General features: G+C 41.1%; 1 protein-coding gene and 1 pseudogene across 2 annotated transcripts in view; both read left to right on the top strand.

The window, feature by feature from the left end:
- Positions 1–21,830, top strand: part of PPP4R2 (protein phosphatase 4 regulatory subunit 2) — a 70,684-nt gene that overhangs the window by 16,914 nt on the left and 31,940 nt on the right. The gene's annotated exons all lie outside the window — the stretch shown is intronic.
- On the top strand, positions 13,721–13,786 carry LOC119626039 (U7 small nuclear RNA; annotated as a pseudogene).

Genomic DNA, 21,830 nt, shown 5'->3' with positions numbered 1-21,830 from the left:
TCACAAGTGATCTACCTGCCTCAGCCTCCCAAAATGCTGGGATTACAGGCGTGAACCACTGCACCCAGGCTTGCATTTAGATACCTTACCAAAACACAAAAATTTACCTCATTGTCTTCATGGGCTGCATAATATTTTATTGTTTTGGGTGTTCTTTGTTTAACCTGTCTTCTTTGATGGTTTTTTGGGCTGTTTACAGTTACCAACCAATTCAAACAGTGCTTAAGTTAACATCCTGGCACAGATGTAAGAATGGGATTTATGGGTTCATGATTATGTACATTACTGTGTTTGACAGATAGTGCTAGCTGGCCTTCCAAAAAACTTGTTTAGTATGTGCTTCTGCTAACTAGCAGTGTATGAAAGTTATCTCTATATCCATGTCAGCACCAAGCGTTACTCAACTTTTAAAATTATTTTTATTTTTATATATATTTTTGAGACAGGGTCTCACTCTGGCCCAGCCTGGAGTACAGTGGCATGATCATAGCTTACTGCAACCTCAAACTCCCAGGCTCAAGTGGTTCTCCCACCTGAGCTTCCCCAGTAGCTAGGACCACAGGTATGCACCACCACACTCAGCTAACTTATTAATTTTTTGTAGAGGTGGGGTCTTGCTATGTTGCCCAGGCTGGTCTCAATTGAGAATTGCTGAACTCAAGCAATTCTCCCACCTTGGCCTCCCAAAGTGCTGGAATTACAGGTGTGAGCCATTGTGCAGAGCCCATTATTAGGCTTTTAAATCTGAAAATCTAGCACGTGAAAATGCTTTATTTAATTTGCATTGTTTTATTTTGTGCTAACTTCTGATTCCTCATTGATACCGTTCTTCCTTTTTCAGATTTTTTGGCTAGATTAAAAAAATTGCCTGTATCTTTTCTTTCATTGGAGATTTGAAAGTGATAATATTCTAAATCTAGCATTACTTTGTTATGTATTAGTTGGAATCCTTGTTTATTTATTTATTCATTCATTTATTTCTTTATTTATTTTAATGAGATGGGGTCTTGCCGTGTTGCCCAGGCTGGCCTCGAAACCTTGGCCTCAAGTGATCCACCTGCCTCAGCCTCCCAAACTGCTGGAATTACAGATGTAAGCTGCCTCACCCAGCTGTAACTTTTTTTCCGCAAAATATACTCCTGGCCTGTTTATTAATAAACATGCCAAAGCAAGCCATTTAGGATACAGGAAGAAAATAAATACTGAGAGCACTCTGAGATCTCAGAAATGTCATAAAGTCCTATAAAACAGAAGGAATGAAAATAGTACCTACAAGATTTAAGATTGCCCTCTGCTTTTTTTGAGACAGAGTCCCTCTCTGTTGCCCAGGCTGCAGTGCAGTGACTTGATCTCAGCTAACTGCAACCTCTGCTTCCCTGATTCAAGCAGTTCTCCTGCCTCAGACTTCCGAGTAGCTGGGATTAGAGGTGTGCGCCACCATGCCCAGCTAATTTTTGTATTTTTAGTAGAGACAGGGTTTCACCATGTTGGCCATGGTGGTCTTAAACTCCTGGCCTCAAGTGATTTGCCTGCGTTGGCCTCCCAAAGTGGGGATTACAGGCGTGAGCCACTCCACCCAGCCTATTGTCTTTTTTTTTTTTCTGAGAGTCTCGCTCTGTCACCCAGGCTGGAGTGCAGTGGCACGATCTCAGCTCACTGCAACCTCTGCCTCCCGGGTTCAAGCAATTCATGTGCCTCAATCTCCCAAGTAGCTGGCGCTACAGGCGTGTGCCACCATGCTCAGCTTTTTTTTTTTTTTTTTGATGTGGAGTCTCGCTCTGTCGCCCAGGCTGGAGTGCAGTGGTGCAATCTCAACTCACTGCATATTCCGCCTCCTGGGATCACACCATTCTCCTGCCTCAGCCTCTCGAGTAGCTGGGACTACAGGCACCAGCCACCACGCCTGGCTAATTTTTTTATATTTTTAGTAGAGACGGGGTTTCACTGTGTTAGCCAGGATGGTCTCGATCTCCTCACCTCGTGATCCACCTGCCTCGGCCTCCCAAAGTGCTGGGATTACAGACAGCAGCCACTGTGCCCAGCCAGGTCATTCTTTATACCTGTGGGGAGAGAGCCTTTAATTCCTCACTTTCTTGATGGGTTAGTAACCTCATGGCTTCATTAACCACAGGTAACCATAGAGGTAACTATGAGGAAACTAACCTAACCTTTAGTTTCCCGTAAACTCTGCCTGTTGTTAGCCTGGCAGCTGTGTGTGTTTTACAGACCAGGTCAAAGGCCACTGCTGATACACCAACCAGTGTCTTCAGTGACAGCAGTGCTGACCACTTCCCTCACCCCCATTTAGCACCCAAAGGAGCTAGCTACCCTAGGCACTGGTGGTTACCCTGCATACTGCCCTTGAAAGGGAAGAGTTAGATACATTGAGTCTAGAAAGAGTGAGATAAAGTGAGATTGGTTATTTCTGTCATCTTTCAGAATTAAGTGTATGTTAAAATGAAGACTCTGTTCTTTATATATGCATCATATATATGCATTTTGGAAACTTGACTAAGTTGGAAGAACTTTGGAAGAAGCTGAAAGTATAAGGTGGAGAAGTCTCCTAAATCCATATCAGCGTTGTTTTTGTTTGGTTGGTTGGTGTTTTTTGTTTTTTGTTTTTTTTGAGATGGAGTCTTGCTCTGTCGCCCAGGCTGGAGTGCAGGGGCGCAATCTTGGCTTACTGTAACCTCCGCCTCCTGGGTTCTAGCAGTTCTCCCTGCATCACCCTTGTGTAGCTGGGATTACAGGTGACCACCACCACATCCGGCTATTTTTGTATTTTTAGTAGAGACGAGGTTTCACCGTGTTGGCCAGGCTCATACCAGCATGTTTTAATGCAACTATTAACAGTATTTTGTTAATGTATGGTAGAGGTGGTAAACTGACTGGGACACTGGGCGTGCAGATACAGACTAGGATGGTTTTGGGGAAACTAGGAGGTATGGTCACTCTATTTTGTTTCCTTTGATGTCTCCTTTGTACATCATTGCTAGTTAATATCTTTCTTATATTTTTATCCTATCTTTCTTATACTTTTAGGCAGGCAGATACACTTGACTCTTAAGCAACACAGGTTTCAACTGTGGGGGTCACCTTAAACGTAGATTGAAAGTACAGTATTTGTAGGATGTGTGAAACCCGCCTACACAATGGACTGCTGTTTTTGTATTCGTGGGTTCTACAAGGTTGACAGCAGGATTTAAGTATGTGCAGATTTTGGTATACACAACGAGTCTTGGAACCAGTTCCTGAAGTATTCCAAGGGATGACTATGCTGTTGTAGTGTTTATTTTATTTTATTATTTATCTGAAACACGGTCTTGCTCTGTTGCCCAGGCTGGAGTGCAGTGGTGTGTCCACGGCTCATGGCAGCCTTAACCTCCCGGGCTCAAGCAGTTCTCCCATCCCAGCCTCCCATGTAGCGTCTTGGTCTTTAAAATTTTTTCTTCACCTGGGTTCTTTTTACCTTTCCAGTCTTCTCTTGCCACCATTCGTAACTTTTCCACATTACTTGAAGTTCACGGAATATGCAGTGCTCTATTGTGCTGGTGTTAAATTCTCATAGCACCTTGTTGTTAATTGCCTCATATGTTCTTCCTTATGGATACCTTCAACTTGTCTTTTAAGACTGTTCAGATGGCTCCATTCAAATATATATTATTTACTGAAAAGTTTTCTTGGATCTCCTTTTCTCAATCGAAACTGCCATATTTCTGACATGTATCAGTTGCATTTTCTGTTACAGCTGTTTGCTGACTAATCTGTTTCTACTTGTGGTTCTGTAAGTTTTGAGGGGGCGAACTGCCCTTACTCAGAGTGTGTCACACAGTAAGAGCTGGGTTAGATAAATGAATAGAGGTTTGTACCATATAATGACATTTTAGTCGTCGGTGAACCACTTATATGATGGTGGTCCTATAATACTATAATACTGGATTTTTACTGTACTTTTTCTATTTTACATATGTTCAGATGTGTGAATACTTACCATCACGGGTTTATGGCCTAGGAGCAGTAAGCTATATACCATATAGCCTAGGTGTATCGTAGGCTATACCATGTGGATTTGTATAAGTGCACTCTGTGATGTTCATACATTGGAATCACCTGATGACACATTTCTTGGAACATACCCCTGTCGTTAAAAGATACATCACTGGAGATGAAAAATAAAACCCTGTCTTCATCTACAAAGGAACTATTATTTCTTTTTTGCGGGAGAGGACAGAGTCTCACTCTGTTGCCCAGGCTGGAGTGCAGTGGTGTGATCTTGGGTCACTGCAACCTCCCCCTCCTGGATTCAAGCGATTCCCCTGCCTCAGCCTCCCTGGTAGCTGGGATTATAGGCGTGTGCCACCACACCTGGCTAATTTTTGTATTTTTAGTAGAGACGGAGTTTTGCCATGTTGGCTAGGCTGGTCTCAAACTCCTGACCTCAGATGATCCGCTCCCCTTGACTTCCCAAAGTGCTGGGATTACAGATGTGAGCCACCATGCCCAGCCCCTAGGAGCTATTGTTTCTAACTCTAGAAAATAATAGAAATTATTATTGGGATTGGAGTCATGAGTGTGAGTGGGTGAAAGGGTATTCTGAGTGAAGTAAACTTGCTTTCTCTCTTCTCTCCCAATTTCCATATGTCCAGATTCTGTCTGTTCTTTGTCCACTTGGCTCTTGTCTAAGAGCTTCCCAGATTTTCCTAGAATGTAATAGCCTTGCCATTTAAAATTTTGTCGTATTTTCCACTCGATATTAGGGGTATTTGGTTATAAATATTATTTTGCCAAGGTGTAGGCTTCTTCTACAGGGCATAATTTGGTGGTTTTATCATTATTTCCTTCTGCATCATACGTCACTATTCCTTCAAAATACAGATTTACTGTTTTAGCTTGGGATGCTGCAACAAAATACCATTGACTGGGTGACTTAATAGAATTGTATTTCCTCATGGTTTTGGAGGCTAGCAGTCTAAAATAAGTGTGCCAGCATAGTCAGGTTATGTGGTAAAGCTTTCTTCCTGGCCCTGCTTTTTTGTTTTGTTTGTTTTTGAGACAGGGTCTTATTCCATCACCCAGGTTGGAGTGTAGTGGTGGGACCATAGCTCACTGTAGCCTCTATGTCCTAGGCTCAAGCAGTCCTGTCCTCAGCCTCCTGAGTAGCTAAGACTACAGGCACACGTCCCCACACCTGGCTTACATTTTTAAAAAATTATTTTGGCCGGGTGTGGTGGGTGGCTAATGCCTGTAATCCCAACACTTTGGGAGGCCGAGTCAGGCGGATTGCTTGAACCCAGAGTTTTGAGACCAGCCTGGGCAACATAACGTTCTGAAACCGTGTCACTACAAAGAAATGCAAAAAGTAGCTGAGTGTGGTGGTATGTGCCTGAAGTCTCAGCTACTCAGGAGGCTGAGGTAGGATCACTTGAGCCTGGGAGGTCAGGGATGCAGTGAGCCAAGATGGCACCACTGCACTCCAGCCTGGGCCACAGAGTGAGACCCTGTCTTTTTTTTTTTTTTTTTGAGACGGAGTCTTGCTCTGTTACCCAGGCTGGAGTGCAGTGGCCGGATCTCAGCTCACTGCAAGCTCCACCTCCCGGGTTCATGCCATTCTCCTGCCTCAGCCTCCTGAGTGGCTGGGACTACAGGCACCCGCCACCTCGCCTAGCTAGTTTTTTGTATTTTTTAGTAGAGACAGGATTTCACCGTGTTAGCCAGGATGGTCTTGATCTCCTGACCTCGTGATCCGCCCGTCTCGGCCTCCCAAAGTGCTGGGATTACAGGCTTGAGCCACCGCGCCCGGCCAACCCTGTCTCTTTAAAAAAAAAAAAAAAAAGGAAAGAAAGAAAAGAAAAGTGAAAATACTTTTTTTGTAGAGACAGGGTGTTGCTTTGTTGCCCAGGCTGGTCTTGAGCTCTTGTGCTGAAAACAGTCCCTCCCACTTTGGCCTCCTAAAGTGGCCAGTTATTACAGGTGTGAGCTACCATGCCTGGTGTTTCTGGCATAATTGATGTGTCCTCACTTGGTGGAGAGAGTGTAAGTTCTCAGGTCTCTTCTTATAAGGGTGCTAATCTGATTATGAGGGCTCCTCCAAAAGGCCTGGGCTCCAAATAGTATCATATTAGGGGTTAGGGTTTCAACACATGAATTTTAGTGGTGTAGGGAGGGCGGGTAGGGGCACACATTCAGTATATAACACTTGTCAAAGATTTGTGCATTAGTCTTATCTTGCTTAATGTTTACTGGTTAAATTCAGGTATGGGTTGCTTTATTCTGATATGTTTTTGAAAATTTTGTTAACTAAGTTGTGCGTAGTAAATGTTTTAAGTGAACTCATAGCTTACTTGAAAAGAGTGGGAAGGAGAAGGGGCTGGGTTTCATTTTATTTTATTAAACTTTTTTTTTTTTTTTTTTTTTTTGGGAACAGGATCTTACTGTTTCACCCAGGCTGGGGTGCAGTGGCAAGATCACTCCTCACTGTAGCCTCAATCTCCCTGGCTCAGGTGATCCTCCCACGTCAGCCTCCTGAGTAACTGGGCCTACGGATTTGCACCACCATGCCTGGCTAATTTTTATATGTTTTTTTGTGGAGATAGAGTTTTGCCCTTTTGCCCAGGCTGGTCTCAAATACCTGGGCTCAAGCCTTCCTCCTGCCTCTGCCTCCAAGGTGCTAGGATTGCAAACATAAGCCATCACGCCCAGCCTGGAATTTATTAAATGTATACCAAGCGACAAGTTAGATACTTTCAACATAAATTAGGAAAAAAATATTGGTGTGAATTTTCTCAAAGAGAAAGCTCTGTTTATCACAGTATTTGTGTAATTCCTGATTTTGTATTGTTTGCGCACATTCCTTCTCATGTTTATTAAGGTATCACTGAAGTCAGCAAGTATTTATTGAGTATATATTCTGTTCCAGGTACTGCACTAGGTACTGAGGATGCTGTGGTGAGCAAACCACAGTATCTGGTAGTAATTTTAAAAGTTATTTTAACAGTAAAGTATTATGTTTGTATATATATGTGTGTATATATTTTTTGAGACAGTCTCACTCTGTTTTTCGGGTTGGAGTGCAGTGGCGCAATCTTGGCTCACTGCAGCCTCCACTTCCCAGGTTCAAGTGATTCTCTTCTCCTGCCTCAGCTTCCCAAGTAGCTAGGTCTAAAGGCATCTGTCACCATGCCCGGCTAATTTTTGTATTTTTGGTGGGGATGGAGTTTCACCATGTTGGCCAGGCTGGTCTTGAACTCCTGACCTTAGGCTATCCACCTGCCTCGGCCTCCCGAAGTGCTGGGATTACAGGCATGAGCCACTGCGCCCGGCCTGTTTCTTTTAGTATTTTGTTTATTGCTTTTATCAGCATTGGCCTGTACCAAATACTTAACTTCATTTTAAAAATTAGCCTTGGAAGAAATCTTTTATAAATGGTAGCCTTTTAAGAGAGTAATTTCTTTCAACTGATTTTTAAATAAGCTTAGGTTAGGGGCCTAAGACTGATGAGGTATAGAAGGTCAACAAACAATTATTACTTTTGTTATGCATTGGAAAGTTTTGATTGTGAGGTGAAAGTTACAGTGTCAAGTGATAGTAGCCTCATAATGTGTGAAGTGCTTAGTTCACAATGTGAGAGAGCTTGGTTAGATTAGATGGGAGTAAAATTGAAATTTAAATTTTCGGCCGGGCGCGGTGGCTCAAGCCTGTAATCCCAGCACTTTGGGAGGCCGAGACGGACGGATCACGAGGTCAGGAGATCGAGACCATCCTGGCTAACACGGTGAAACCCCGTCTCTACTAAAAAATACAAAAAAAAAAAACTAGCCGGGCGAGGTGGCAGGCGCCTGTAGTCCCAGCTACTCGGGAGGCTGAGGCAGGAGAATGGCGTAAACCCGGGAGGCGGAGCTTACAGTGAGCTGAGATCCGGCCACTGCACTCCAGCCTGGGCGACAGAGCAAGACTCCGTCTCAAAAAAAAAAAAAAAAAAAGAAATTTAAATTTTCGCCTTCAGAATTTTTTCTGCTATATATGTAAACTCCAAAGATTTTGACATAATTACAAACTTTAGTAAAATGAAGTTTAATCCTATAGTATCTTTGCTACCAATTTTAAGAACTTCAATAAATATTTATCATCATCATGTTTTTCTCCACATTTTAATATCTCTGAAATTGGAAAGCCTTTGAAACATCAACAGTGACCTAGAATTGCAGCTTGCAGCATTTCTTTCTTTTTTAAAACAATGCAGTCTTAACAGTTGATGCTGACTTAGATTTAAAGGATGCGATATTAATAACTCTTGGAAGGCTTAGGATAGTGGATAGTCAGTACAAGCAACTTGGAAGAGACATTCACTCTTGAAGGAAAGACTTCTGAGTATTCCGTGTAAGTAGGCTGATTTAAATAATGATGTGTTTCAGGTAAGAAAAAGTTTTAAGAAACATCTTAGTATGTTGCTTTTATATTTAGTTGGTATTGTTTGCTCAGAAGTTCAGGTCATTATGAGGATTTGTGGATAAAATTGCATCCTTAATTTGTGACTGTTTAAGAGATTTTGCCTTTTTAAAATTGTTAATGGAATAATACAAAAACTTTACTTTATGGAATCATTATGGAATGAGGTTTCTTTTCTTTTTTTTTTGTGAGACGGAGTTTTCGCTCTTACTGCCCTGGCTGGAGTGCAATGGCGCGATCTCAGCTCACTGCAACCTTTGCCTCCTGGGGTCAAACGATTCTCCTGCCTCAGCCTCCCGAGTAGCTGAGATTACGGGCATGCGCCATCACGCCTGGCTAATTTTATTTTGTATTTTTAGTAGAGATACGGTTTCTCCATGTTGGTCAGGCTGGTCTTGAACTCCTGGCCACAGGTGATCCACCCGCCTTGGCCTCATAGAATTGCTGGGATTACAGGCATGAGCCACAGTGCCCAGCTGGAATAAGGTTTCTTTAATGTGCCCTTTTAAAAAATCACTGAATTTGGTATTGAGATGAGGCATAGACTGTTAAAAAAAAACATGGCTGGATATTTAAAATACTTTTTTTTATTACAAAAGTAGGAAACTTTGTTTAAAACAATTTAAATAGTGCAGTAGTTCATCAAAGGAAGACATGACAGTCCCTTCATTTCTATCCCGAGTAATACAGCATATTAATTTGGAATATACTTAATATTTGTGTGCACTCAGTAAAATAAAAAATGGAAGTGGATCATTTAGTAAGTTGCTTTTTAAAAAGTCACCATGAAAAATGAAAGTACACTTGAGCAAATCTTTGTATGTTAAGGAATTTAGATTTTTTAGGTATAATATGCTTGGAAGAGAAACACCAGAAGCCACTTAAAAGAATAATTTGGATTACCTTTGCTTTTTGGTTTTCAGTTTGAATGTTTTTGTTTCTGAATTACAAAGTTTCATCATTAGTACCTTAATTTTTCTTAATTTGTATTTTCACTAAGCATTTACCTTTTTAATAATTTTAAAAGGTAAAAAGCGTATATTAAAAATAAAATAGTTTTTATAGATATGATTGGCTGAAATGAACAGCCTTTTTCAGACTAGAAACAAATACATAAATATATACATAGTAAATTCAGATCTAATTTCTATGTAGGAAAATCAGTGTTTGGGTCTGATGCAGGAGCATTTATATATTTTGAATATCTAGGATACTTACATTGGAAAAATGTAAAATTCATCAATTTATAGTCAAGGGTAGAAAAGAAAATTTATCAAACTAAAATCAAGGGATAAATTTCTAGGAAGAAAGGAAAATAGCAATAAAGTTACTTTATTGGTAGTGATCTGTCTTAGGAGGATTGCCAGTGTGTGTAACAACATAGAGGATCTTTTACATTCTGTAGGATTACCTGCAGAGAATCACACTAAACCTAAATTCTCTGAATACTTTGGTGAACCTTAAGGCACTGGGTTGTCTGCTGGACTGAGTGTTTTAAATGGTTCTTTTGGGAATGTCCACCCAGATTTGAATTAATTTAGTAGTCTCACAGCACTTTAAATATTAAATAGGAAATAAACTTCTAAATTATAATTTGAAAGCCCAAAGGAGTCTCCTTTCTCTCTCCTTCCTTCCTTCCTTCCTTCCTTCCTTCCTTCCTTCCTTCCTTCCTTCCTTCCTCCCTCCCTCCCTCCCTCCCTCCCTCCCTTCCTCCCTTCCTCCCTTCCTCCCTTCCTCCCTCTCTTCTTCCCTCCCTCCCTCCCTCCCTCCTTCCCTTCTTCCCTTCCTCCCTCCTTCCCTTCCTCCCTTCCTCCCTCCTTCCCTCCCTCCCTCTCTCCCTCTTCTTCCTTTCCTTTCTTCACAGCTCAGATTTCTGCTTTTAAGCTAAAGCATTTAAGATTTAGTCCCAAAATAATACTTGGCTTTTTGAATGCGTCAAATTCATTTTAAAATTTTTTCTTCCAAGCAGCACAACTGATTGTGGTTCACGTAAGCCCAAAAGAAAACTAGAAAAGAAGGGAAAGAAAGATTTATTAGAAGGATATTGAAGTAGCACTTAGAAACAAGGGTTGAGCTATGCTACCAAGCGAAAAGGTATGAGGATGGAGCCCAGGGACCTCAGCAGCGGAAGTTGTTAAGACTTGTTATTCAGGTTCTGGCGAAGGACTGAGTTCCAGTCTTGGTATCTTCCATATTTTACATTTTTGGAGGAAAATAACTGATTGGCCTAGCCCTGGTCAGGTGGGATGATGAGAGAAACAGAGCTGGCTACTGGAGGCCCATCCATGTGTATTCAGTACCTTTTAAAGAAAATGGGAACCAAGAGCTGGGGAGCTAACTCATTAGTGTGTGCTGTAATCAGCATATATGTGTATACAGTACCTGTAATTCATCATACTGATAAAATGTGTTAAAATTATTGTCTTTAAACTGTTGTGAAGGTTATAATGGCAACTTACTGTGTCAGTGGGAATCACCTTCTGACCTTTAAAGGTCTAGATAAACTTAGCACTGACCTTTGTTCTATTATTGTGAGACGTTCATTGTTCTTACTAAGATCTTTGAATTGTTGAAATGCTTATATTTCTTGATGCTGTAGCTTCTGTTAGCCTAGTATCATGGAACCTGATCTTATAAGGAAAAAAAGACATAGAACTGGGGATTGTGGTCTGGGGAAGAATATAATAGTTGCTTTAAGGAAGTTAAAGTGCTTTGGGAGCAGTAACTTAAAAAGTTTATTTCTGGCAAGGAATATTTAGCAGTGCATCATGGTGCAAGGAGGCATTTCAACTTAGTCTGGGCAGAGGGAACAGTGAGCAAAGGAATAGTAAAGTTCAGAGCTGTGGAGGAAGAATTAGGATAAATTAGGAAGGGTCTTGCTAATGCATAGAATTTTGGCTTTAGAAAGACATTAGAAATTAACGAAGACTTTTGAGCAGAGAAAAGATAAATCAGAGCTTTGCCCTGGAGAAATTGAGTCTAATTCAAAGGAATTAGGAAAATCACTCAGGAGACTATTATGATATTTAAGCTAGAGGAGATGAGAATTTGCAATGGTGCAGCATTATGTGGGAATGAACATGAAGGTTCACAGACAACATTGGGTTATGGATCTGTAGATAGTATCTGTTCATCCTCACCTTGCCTGGGTTTTGTATAGGTTTTTCTAACTTGATTTTGCTTGCCCTTTCTAGTCTTGTCTAATACATGCTATTAATGGTGGTCATGCTACAATGTAAGTGTGTTACTCCCGTAAGTGAAATCTTTATGCACCTTCTCCCTTGCTCAAGTTAAAACTTAAGTTTCTTATGAGATTTAAGGCATAAATAATTGTGACTCTACTTAATTTGGTAGTTTTCTATTTGTTCCCTGTGTTTTTCTTTTCTCCTAAATTACTCAGTTCTGTGGTATAAATTCATACTCCGTCATCCCAGTGACTTTGTACATAACGTTCATTCCCTTTGCTGGAACACAGACCTTACTTTTTCTTTGTGCACATTTTTTCTCTCTTCTTCTGTGTTGCTCTTGACTTTGTGCTTTATGTATGTATGTATGTATGTATGTATGTATGTATGTATTTGTTGAGACAGAGTCTCGCTCTGTTACCCAGGCTGGAGTGCAGTGGCACGATCTCGGCTCACTGCAAGCTCTGCCTCCCGGGTTCACGCCATTCTGCCTCAGCCTCCCGAGTAGCTGGGACTACAGGTGCCCGCCACCAGGCCCAGCTAATTTTTTGTATTTTTAGTAGAGACGGGATTTGTCCGTGTTAACCAGGATGGCTTCGATCTCCCAACCTCACGATCTGCCTGCCTCAGCCTCCCAAAGTGCTGGGATTACAGGCGTGAGCCACCGCACCCGGCAACTTTGTGCTCATTTTAAAAGATACATGCTAGGGGTCATCTCTTCTAGAAAACCTCCGTTGACCCTGAATTAGATGTGACTCATCATATATAAAATTTGCTGTGCCAGTGTTTTTTGTTTAGAGTGTGAACTCCCTTAGGACAACTAAATTCTTTATATATCTTTTCTTACCACATAATAGCTTAGGGTTACGTGTTTGCATTAACTTTTCTTTGGCCTATACCTAGCTTATACAGCCTGCAGGCTGCGTGCAGCCTGGGGCAGCTTTGAATGTTACCCAACACAAATTAATTAACTTTCTTGAAACATTATGAGACTTTTGCGATTTTTAAAAAAATAGCACATCAGCTATCATTAGTGTTAGTGTATTTTATGTGTAGTGCAAGACAATTTCTCTTCCAGTGTGACCCAGGGAAGCCAAAACATTGGACACTCCTCTACTATAATATTCCTATAACTAGATGTCATGATGTATTTAGAGTATGGATTCTGAAGCCATAATGCCTGGATTGAAATCCTAACCCTGTTACTTATTAACTGTGCAATTATGGGCAGCTTATTTAACCTTACTTAACCTGTTTCAAAGTTGCTTATTGTTAATAAAATGGGGAGAGTAGTACCACCTAATTCATACATGTGCTTCTGAAGGTTGAGTTAGTATGTCCAAAGTGCATAGAACAGTACTTGGCATTTGTGGTTATGTATGTGCTTGCTATTTTTATTACGTATTGCAGTTCAAATATGAATCTGTTCCCCTATTTTTTTGTTTGTTTTTGAGACGGAGTCTTGCTCTGTTGCCAGGCTGGTGTGCAGTGGTGTGATCTCAGCTCACTGAACGTCTGTCTCCCAGGTTCAAGCTATTCCCCTGCCTCAGCCTCCCGAGTAGCTGGGACCACAGGTGCGCGCCACCGTTGCCTGGCTTATTTTTTGTATTTTAGTAGAGATGGGGTTTCACTATGCTGGCCAGGATCATCTCGATCTCCTGACCTCATGATCCGCCCGCCTTGGCCTCCCAAAGTGCTGGGATTACAGGCGTGAGTCACTCCTCCCAGCTATTCTCTTATTGATTGCCAAAACAATTCTACACATAATTCCCAGATCTGCTTGGAAGGTGGCATTTTTTCTGCCTGATTTCTTTTTTCTACTGTAGATGGTTTGTAAACATTATTCCCACAGAGTGGGCTTCAGGATATTCATTTATTCAATCACCACATAATTATTCAGTGCCTTCTACTTGACAGACTTTGCATTTGTTTTTTATATATGTGTGTGTGTGTGTGTGTGTGTGTGAGAGAGAGAGAGAATAAATATGTGGGCAGACAGATGATTAAATAAGTTATATATTATGTTACTGGATAGTAATGGCAATGCAAAAATAAGAAAAAGAGTAAGGGAAATGAGAGTTAAGAGTGGAGAATGTTACAGCTGTTTTAGAATTTGTCTAGTAGACTTTCTGGGAGGTCTTTACCAGAAAGCCTCCCCGCCGCTCCCCTCAAATTCCCATGTTACTTTTTTTTTTTTTTAAGTGTGAATAGGTAGTTGGATTTTTTTTTTTTTTTTTTTTTTTTTTTAAAAGAGACGGGGTGGGCTGGGCACTAGTGGGTCACGCCTGTAATCCCAGCACTTTGGGAGGCTGAGGCAGGTGGATCACCTGAGGTCAGGAGTTTGAGACCAGCTTGCTCAACACGGTGAAACCCCATCTCTATTAAAAATACAAAAATTAGCCAGGCATGGTGGTGCGCACGCCTGTCATCCTAGCTGCTCAGGAAGTTGAGGCAGAATAGCTTGAACCCGGGAGTCAGAGGTTGCAGTGAGCTGAGATCGTGCCACCACACTCCAGCCGGGGTGTCAGAGCAAGACTCAATCTAAAAAAAAAAAAAGAGAGAGACAGGGTTTTACTGTGTTTCCCAGGCTGATTGCAAACTTGTGGGCTCAAGTGACCCTCCCACCTCAGCCTCCCAAAGGCTGAGATTACAGGTGTGAGCCACCATGCCTGGCTAGGTAGTTGGAATTTTAAATAAAATGGTCAGAGGAGGTCTCATTTAGAAGGTGACATTTGATTGAGGCCCAAGAAGTAAGGGAGTCAGCCATGCAGTATATAGAAGATAAATCCAGGTAGAAGACTTTTTTTTTTTTGAGATGGTGTCTGGCTCTCTCACCAGGCTTGAGTGCAGAGCTGCAGTCTTGGCTCACTGCAATCCGTGCCTCCTGGTTTCAAACAATTCCCCTGCCTCAGCCTCCTGAGTAGCTGGGACTACAGATGCGCGCCATCACACCCAGCTACTTTGTGTATTTTTAGTAGAGACAGAGTTTCACCATGTTGGCCAGGAGGGTTTCGATCTCCCGACCTCGTGATCCACCCGCCTCAGCCTCCCAAAGTGCTAGGATTACAGGCGTGAGCCACTGCACCTGGCCAAGGTAGAAGAATCTTTCATTGCAAAAGCCTTAAGTAGGACTAGTGTGTTTAGCCCTTTCACAGACTAACAAGGAGGCTACTGTGGCTAAAGTAGACTGATGAAGGAGAGGAGGAGGTAAAGGAAATGGGGAAAATATAACGTAGGGCAATGTGGAGCACTGTAAAGGCTTTGGGCTTTGAGTGAAATCCAGAGCTGTTGCAGTTTTTTGTTGTTGTTGTTGTTGTTGTTGAGGCAGAGTCTCACTCTGTCATGCAGGCTGAGTGCAGTAATGTGATCATGGCTCACTGCAGCCTCGAACTCCTGGGCTCAAGCAGTACTCCTCCCTCAGTCTCCCGAGTAGCTGAGACTGCAGGCTTGCGCCACCATGCCTGGCAAATTTTTAATTTTTTTGTAGAGACAGGATCTTGTTGCCCAGGCTGGTCTTGAACTCCTAGATACAGTCCGTCCTCCCACATTGTCCTCCCAAAGTGTTGGGATTACATGCGTGAGCCACTGCACCTGGCTAGGATTGCAGAGTTTTGAGCAGAGTAGTGACACTGTCAGGCTTAAGTGTTAAAAGAATTGTCCAATGAATGGCTGTGCTGAAAATATATTTGAGGTAAAGTAAACTAGAAGCTTACTTCTAGGGGAGAATTGCTCAAGTGGTGCTCTTGAGTAGGTGATCAAATGGCAAATCTAGTATATAAATAGACTAGAGCATGGATAGCTCCATCTGTGATAACAGGTGGGAATTCAGGGTGTGTACATGTACATGACAGTAGGTAACTGGTGGGACTCTGGAAATTCCTTATTTCAGTTTTATAAGTGCAACAGGAAGCAAGGTCATTGAGTGTGAGGGAGGGAAAACTCAATGTAGGGTTGAGGTGAGAAGATATGAAATAGTTACTGGGAGAGTCAGAGAATGAAATAGACTGGGGATAATGTCTGGTAGCATTTATAGTGTACTCAAGATCAGCCAGCATGGTCGTGGATTTTTCTTTGTCTTTGCTTTCTTTCCTATGTTTGTGTAGGCAAAGATTTGGTGGGGATTGCGTTTTTTTTTTTTTTTTTTTTTTTACAGTGAAGCCAGAGAAGGGCTAGAGAACGAACTATATATGAGGGAGTGATTATAATTTCTTTTTCTTTTTTTTTTTTTTTTGTGTGTGTGTTTTGAGACAGAGTCTCGCTCTGTTGCCCAGGCTGGAGTGCAATGGTATGATCTCGGCTCACTGCAACCTCCGCCTCCCGGGTTCAAGCAGTTATCCTGCCTCAGCCTCCTGAGTAGCTGGGATTACAAGCACGCACCACCATACCTGGCTAATTTTTGTATTTTTAGTAGAGATGGGGTTTCACCGTGTTGAGCAGGCAGTTCTCGAACTCCTGACCTCAGGTGATCTACCTGAAATGCTGGGGTTACATGTGTGAGCCACAGCACCGGGCCTGATTATAATTATTATAATTGAAGCTGGGTAATGAAGGGAGAGAGGTTGTCAGAGGGGTGAGGGACAGTAAAAAGGTAATAGAATCAATGGATAGGAAATCCTGGTGGAGTCAAAGAATTTTTGGAGTAAGTCTAACATATGTAAATGTCTTTTAGCTCATCAAGAACTACAAAAATGTAACTAGCTAAGGTTTGACAAAGCTAAGTGATACAACTCTTCTCTGTACTTTTTTGTTAGTTGAAATGTTTCATTTATTTTTATGGCTGAGTGCAGTGATTCACGCCTGTAATCCCAGCACTTTGGGAGGCCAAGACGGGTGGATCACCTGAGGCCAGGAGTTCGAGACCAGCCTGGCCAACATGGTCTCTGCTAATAATACAACAAAATTAGCTGGACATGATGATACTCACCTGTAATCCCTGCTACTCGGGAGGCTGAGGCAGGATAATCACTTGAACCAGGAGGTGGAGACTGTAGTGAGCTGAGATTGTGCCATGGCACTCTATCCTGGGCAACAGAGTGAAACTGTGTCTCAATAAAAACAGGAAAAATGAAAGAAAGAATTATTTCATTTATTTTTTAAAACAAGCAGTTTTGTGAATGGGTGGAGAAGCAACGTTGGGTAGAGATTTTGTCCTCTCTGATTAAAGAGGATAAAGTGCCTTTAGAAGTATTTCTAGGCCAGAGAGAATGCCAATATAAGCCCAAGCATCTTATTATGGTCTAACACAGGTCTTTCTCGCTGTTCCAGTCTTCCTTACTAATGCCATCTCAGTACACTACACTCATCCCCAAAGCCGTCTGCATATATCTACTGTATTACTCAGATGTTCTTCCCATCCTGAGTTTCTTGAGGAAAAGCAACCATTGGGTGCTTACGAGGTGTCAGCCACTTTACTAAGCACTTTGCTTACACTAGTGTTAATCCTTACAGCAACAAAAGTAAATACTATTATCCCTGTTTCACAGATGGGGGAAACAGAGAGGCTAGGGTTATCTGCCTTAGGCCCTACAAATGAGAAAGTGGTTGAAATACCTGGTCAGGCTTCCAGACTCCAGACCTCCACCTGACTCTTTTTAAATTGATATTTTTTATTATTTAGTTTTTACTTTTATTAAAGTTATATGCACACGCTTTAGTGAATTCATTAATATGACAAAGGTCGCAAAAAAGTCTCTGTGTACTTTATTTTATCTCTTACTCCTGAGAGACAACCACTTTAAATTTTTTTTGTTTTTTATTTTTTGAGCTGCAAGTAAAACTGCTTTAAAATCATTTAGTAGTTGCTTTTGGTGTTTACCTTCCTCTTTTCTTCTCTTTTTTCTTTTCTTTTGATTTCTTTTCTTTTCTTTTTTTTCTGGAGACAGAGTCTTGCTCTACTGCCAGTCTGAGGTGCAGTAGCACGATCTCGACTCATTGTAACCTCCAACTCCCTGGTTCAAGCGATTCTCCTGCCTCAGCCTCCCGAGTAGCTGGGATTACAGGCACACACCACCATGCCCAGCTAATTTTTGTATTTTTAGTAGAGGCGGGGTTTTACCATTTTGGCCAGGATGGTGTTGATTTCTTGACCTTGTGATCTGCCCACCTTGGCCTCCCAAAGTGCTAGGATTACAGGCATGAGCCACCGCGCCTGGCCTACCTTCCTATTTTTAAGGTACAGTCTTTTTACTAGTTACTTTTTTCCTTACTTTTACAGTCTAGTTACTTTTTCCTTTTTTCCTTACTTATTCAGACAGTAAGAAATATCTGATTTCTTACTAATGAAAGTTAAGATTTAGTTTCTTTTACGTGCTGCTTCTCCAAGCATAGACACATACTTCCCACTTGAACTGCTCATGTTTTCCAATATAATTACATTGAAATTTGTCACATTAGCATTCAATATATACATTGTCTCTGTTAATGCTATTTTTTTCATTTAATTTTCTGTATGCTTATGACTAATTCAACTCAGATTTTAGTTGTTTACATATCAATTTCATGTTTAAAAAAAAATCTCTTGTAGAGCCTTCTTAACTGCTCCATTCTGGACTGGTTGCTCGCTAGACCTGCCTTAATCCTACCATGTTATGATGAAGATGGAAATCCTACCATCTTATGATGGGAGACCCATTTTTATCATCCTGTAATTAACTTTTTGTGTTGGAGTCTCAGTTTTCTAGATACCATGTCATGCTCTTTCTTGGTTTACATCATTGTTTTGGTGGAATGAGAGAAGGCACAATAACACTTTTTTTTTGTTTTTTGGTTTTTTTTTGTTTTTGTACTTTCAGTGTCTGAAAATGTGTTTATTCTACCTACTTATTTGATAGTCTGGTTATTCTAGGTTGAAAATTATTGTCTCTCTGAATTTTGAAGGAATTTTTTCATTGCTTTCTTTGACACCGGTTGATAAAACTGGAGCCCTCTTTGTATGTGACCTGGTTTGTGTCCCTGGAGTTTTATAGAATCTTCTCTTTGATTCCAGAATTACACAGTTTTTACTACAGTGTGCTTTGCTGTGATTCTCTTTGTCAACCCTTGTGTTGGTCACTCTTCAGCAACTCCTGTGAGTTCTCTTAATTTGAAAACTAGTATTTTTTAATTCTGGGAACTATTTATGGATTGGTTGGTTGAGGCAAAACATGCAAAAAATGAAATTTACCACTTTTTAACCATTGCTAAATGTACAGTTCGGTGGCATTAAGTACTTTCACAATGTTGTAGAGCCATCATCACTGCTCATTTCCAGAACCTTTTTATTGTCCCAAATATAAATTCTGTACCCATTAAATGATAATGACCGTTCTTCCTTCCTCCCAATCCCTGTCTAGCTTTTGTGTCTTTGAGTTTGGTGGATTTTACGTACCTCACTTAAGTGACATTATAAAATATTTTGTGTCTGGCTTATTTTACTTTACGTAATGCTTTCAGGGTTCAGGGTTGTTTTTACCTTTTAGCCATTGTGAATAACACTGCCGTGAATGTTGGTGTGCGAGTGTCTAAGTCTCTGCTTTCACTTCTTTTGGGTATACACCTAGAAGTAGAATTGCTGGATCATACGGTAGTTCTGTGTTGAACTTTTCGAGGAACTGTTTTCCACTATGGCCGCGCCATTTTACGTTCCTATCAGCAGTGCCCAGTGGTCCCAGTTTCTCCAGATCCTCATCAATGCTTGTTATTTTCAATTTTTAAAAAATATTTTTGATTTAAAATAATTACTGGCTTCTTCTCCACTTTGTGTGTGTGAATTTTTTTCTTTTTAAACTGGTCATTTAGACTTTGGACCTTCTTGTACTACTCTTACAATTTTCTGATTACTTCTCTCCTTATAAATGTCTTTAAACAATGCACCTTTTAAAAAGAATGTTAAATAGTGCCATCATTAAATCAGTAGTTTTGTTTTATTTTAACTCCTCCTCTTCCCTCCGAATCTGTAGTTTTCTTGTGTAGAATTTTCCAGGTAACTCAGAAAACTTGCTGAGTGTTATTACTCAGGATGTGGAGATTCCTGCCAGTTAGTGGACCCATATTTTCCTGCAATTTGTTAGTCTTCAAGAATCCTAGCTCCATTTGATAACTATGAGTAGTGCTTTTTGAATAACTTCTTTTGGAGGGATGAGACTACAGCAAGCTGCAGTTTTGTTTTGTTTTTTAGAGAGCGTTCCTCTTTCGCCCAGGCTGCAATGCAGTGGCACAGTCATAGCTCACTGCAGCCTTGAACTTCTAGGTTCAAGCAATCCTCCTACCTCAGCCTCCCGGGTAGCTAGGATTACAGGTACGTGCCACCATGCCTGGATAATTTTTAAATTTTTTTGTAGAGATGGGATCTTGCTATGTTGCCCAGGCTGGTCTCAAACTCCTGGGCTCAAGCAGTCTTCTGCCTCAGCCTTCCAAAGTGTTGGGGTTACAGGCATTGGCCAGTGTGCCTGGACCTAGTTTTGTTCTTAAAAAAGCATTTCCAACAATTCAGATCATTGGTCTGGGCAAGGGTGGGCGAGACCTCAAAAGCACAGACAACGAAAGCAAAAATAGACTAATGGGATTACATCAAGCTAAAAAGCTTCGGCGCAACAAGGGAAAAGTCAGCAGAGTGAAGAAAATGGAATGGGAAAAAATATTTGCAAACTATCTTTCTGACAAGGGATTAATAACTAGAATATATAGGGAACTCAACTCAAAAGCAAAAAACACCAAATAATCCAGTTAAAATGGGCAAATTATCTGAACATTTTTCAGAAGATATACAGGTATATGAAATACTTTCAACCTGGCTAATCATCAGGAAAATGTAAATCACAACCACAATGAGATGTTATACACCCCAGTTAAATGACTGTTAACAAAAAGACAAGCCAGGCATGGTGGCACACACCTGTAGTTCCAGCTGCTTGGGAAGCTGAGGTGGGAGCATCACTTGAGCCCAGGAGGCAGAGGTGGCAGTGAGGTGAGATTGCACCACTACACTCCAGCCTGGGTGACAGAGTAAGACCATGTCTAAAAAAGAAAGAGAAATAGCAGATTCTGGCAAGGGTGCAGAAAAAGGGAAACACTAGTACACTGCTGGTGGAAATGTAGATTGGTACAGCCACTATGCGAAACAGTGTAGAGGTTCCTCAGAAACCTAAAAATAGGTCTGCCGTCTGACCTAGCCATCCCCACTGCTGGATAAATGTCCACAAGAAAAGAAATCAGTATGTCAAAGAGATACCTGCACTTTCTTTTTTTTTTTTCTTCCATTTTTGAGATGGAGTCTTGCTTGTTTCCCAGGCTGGAGTGCAGTGGTGCAATCTCGGCTCACTGCAACCTCTGCCTCCCAAGTTCAAGTGATTCTCCTGCCTCAACCTCCCCAGTAGCTGGGACTACAGGCACACACCACCACGCCTGGCTAATTTTTGTGTTTTTAGTAGAGACGGGGTTTCTCCATGTTGGCCAGGCTGGTCTTGAACTCCTTATCCGCCCGCCTCGGCCTCCCAAAGTGCTGGGATTACAGGTGTGAGCCACCACGCCTGGCTGATACTTGCATATTTATTGCAGCACTGTTTACAGTAGTCAAGGTAGAGAATCAACCTAAGTATCTGTAAATGGATGCATGGATAAAGAAAATGTGGGGGGTATATATATATGTGTACACATATATACATCTGTAATACACATATATATACACATACACACACACACACACACACCATGGAATACAATCCAATTCAGATATAAAAAGAATGAATGAAGTCCCATCCTTTGCACCAATGTGGATGGAACTGGAGATCATTAGATTAAGTGAAATAAGACAGGCACAGAAAGACAAATATCACATGCTCTCATGCGTTATGTTGGAGCTAAAAAGTTGAACTTAACGGAGGTAGAGAGTAGAATGAGGGTTATCAGAGGCTGAGAAGGGTGGGGGGCCATTGGTGAATAGAAGTTGGGTAATAGGTACAAAAGTACAGTCAGATAAAAAAAGTACGTTTTAGTATTTGATAGCACAGTAGGATGACTATAGTTAATAATTTATTGTATATTTCAAAATAGCTAGAGAAGATCTGAAATGTTCCCAACACAAATGATAAATGTTTGAAATAGATATCCCAAATACCGATTTGACCAATACACATTGCATGCATGTATCAAAAGTATCACGTGTATCCCATAAATATGTATAATTATGTATCAGTACAAATTTCCAGTTTATCTTTTTAGTTT

Source organism: Chlorocebus sabaeus, chromosome 22 (genome assembly GCF_047675955.1).
Source record: "Chlorocebus sabaeus isolate Y175 chromosome 22, mChlSab1.0.hap1, whole genome shotgun sequence".
Taxonomy (NCBI): domain Eukaryota; kingdom Metazoa; phylum Chordata; class Mammalia; order Primates; family Cercopithecidae; genus Chlorocebus; species Chlorocebus sabaeus.
The sequence above is the reverse complement of the archived record's forward strand: the minus strand, read 5'-3'. Positions and strand labels throughout refer to the sequence as shown.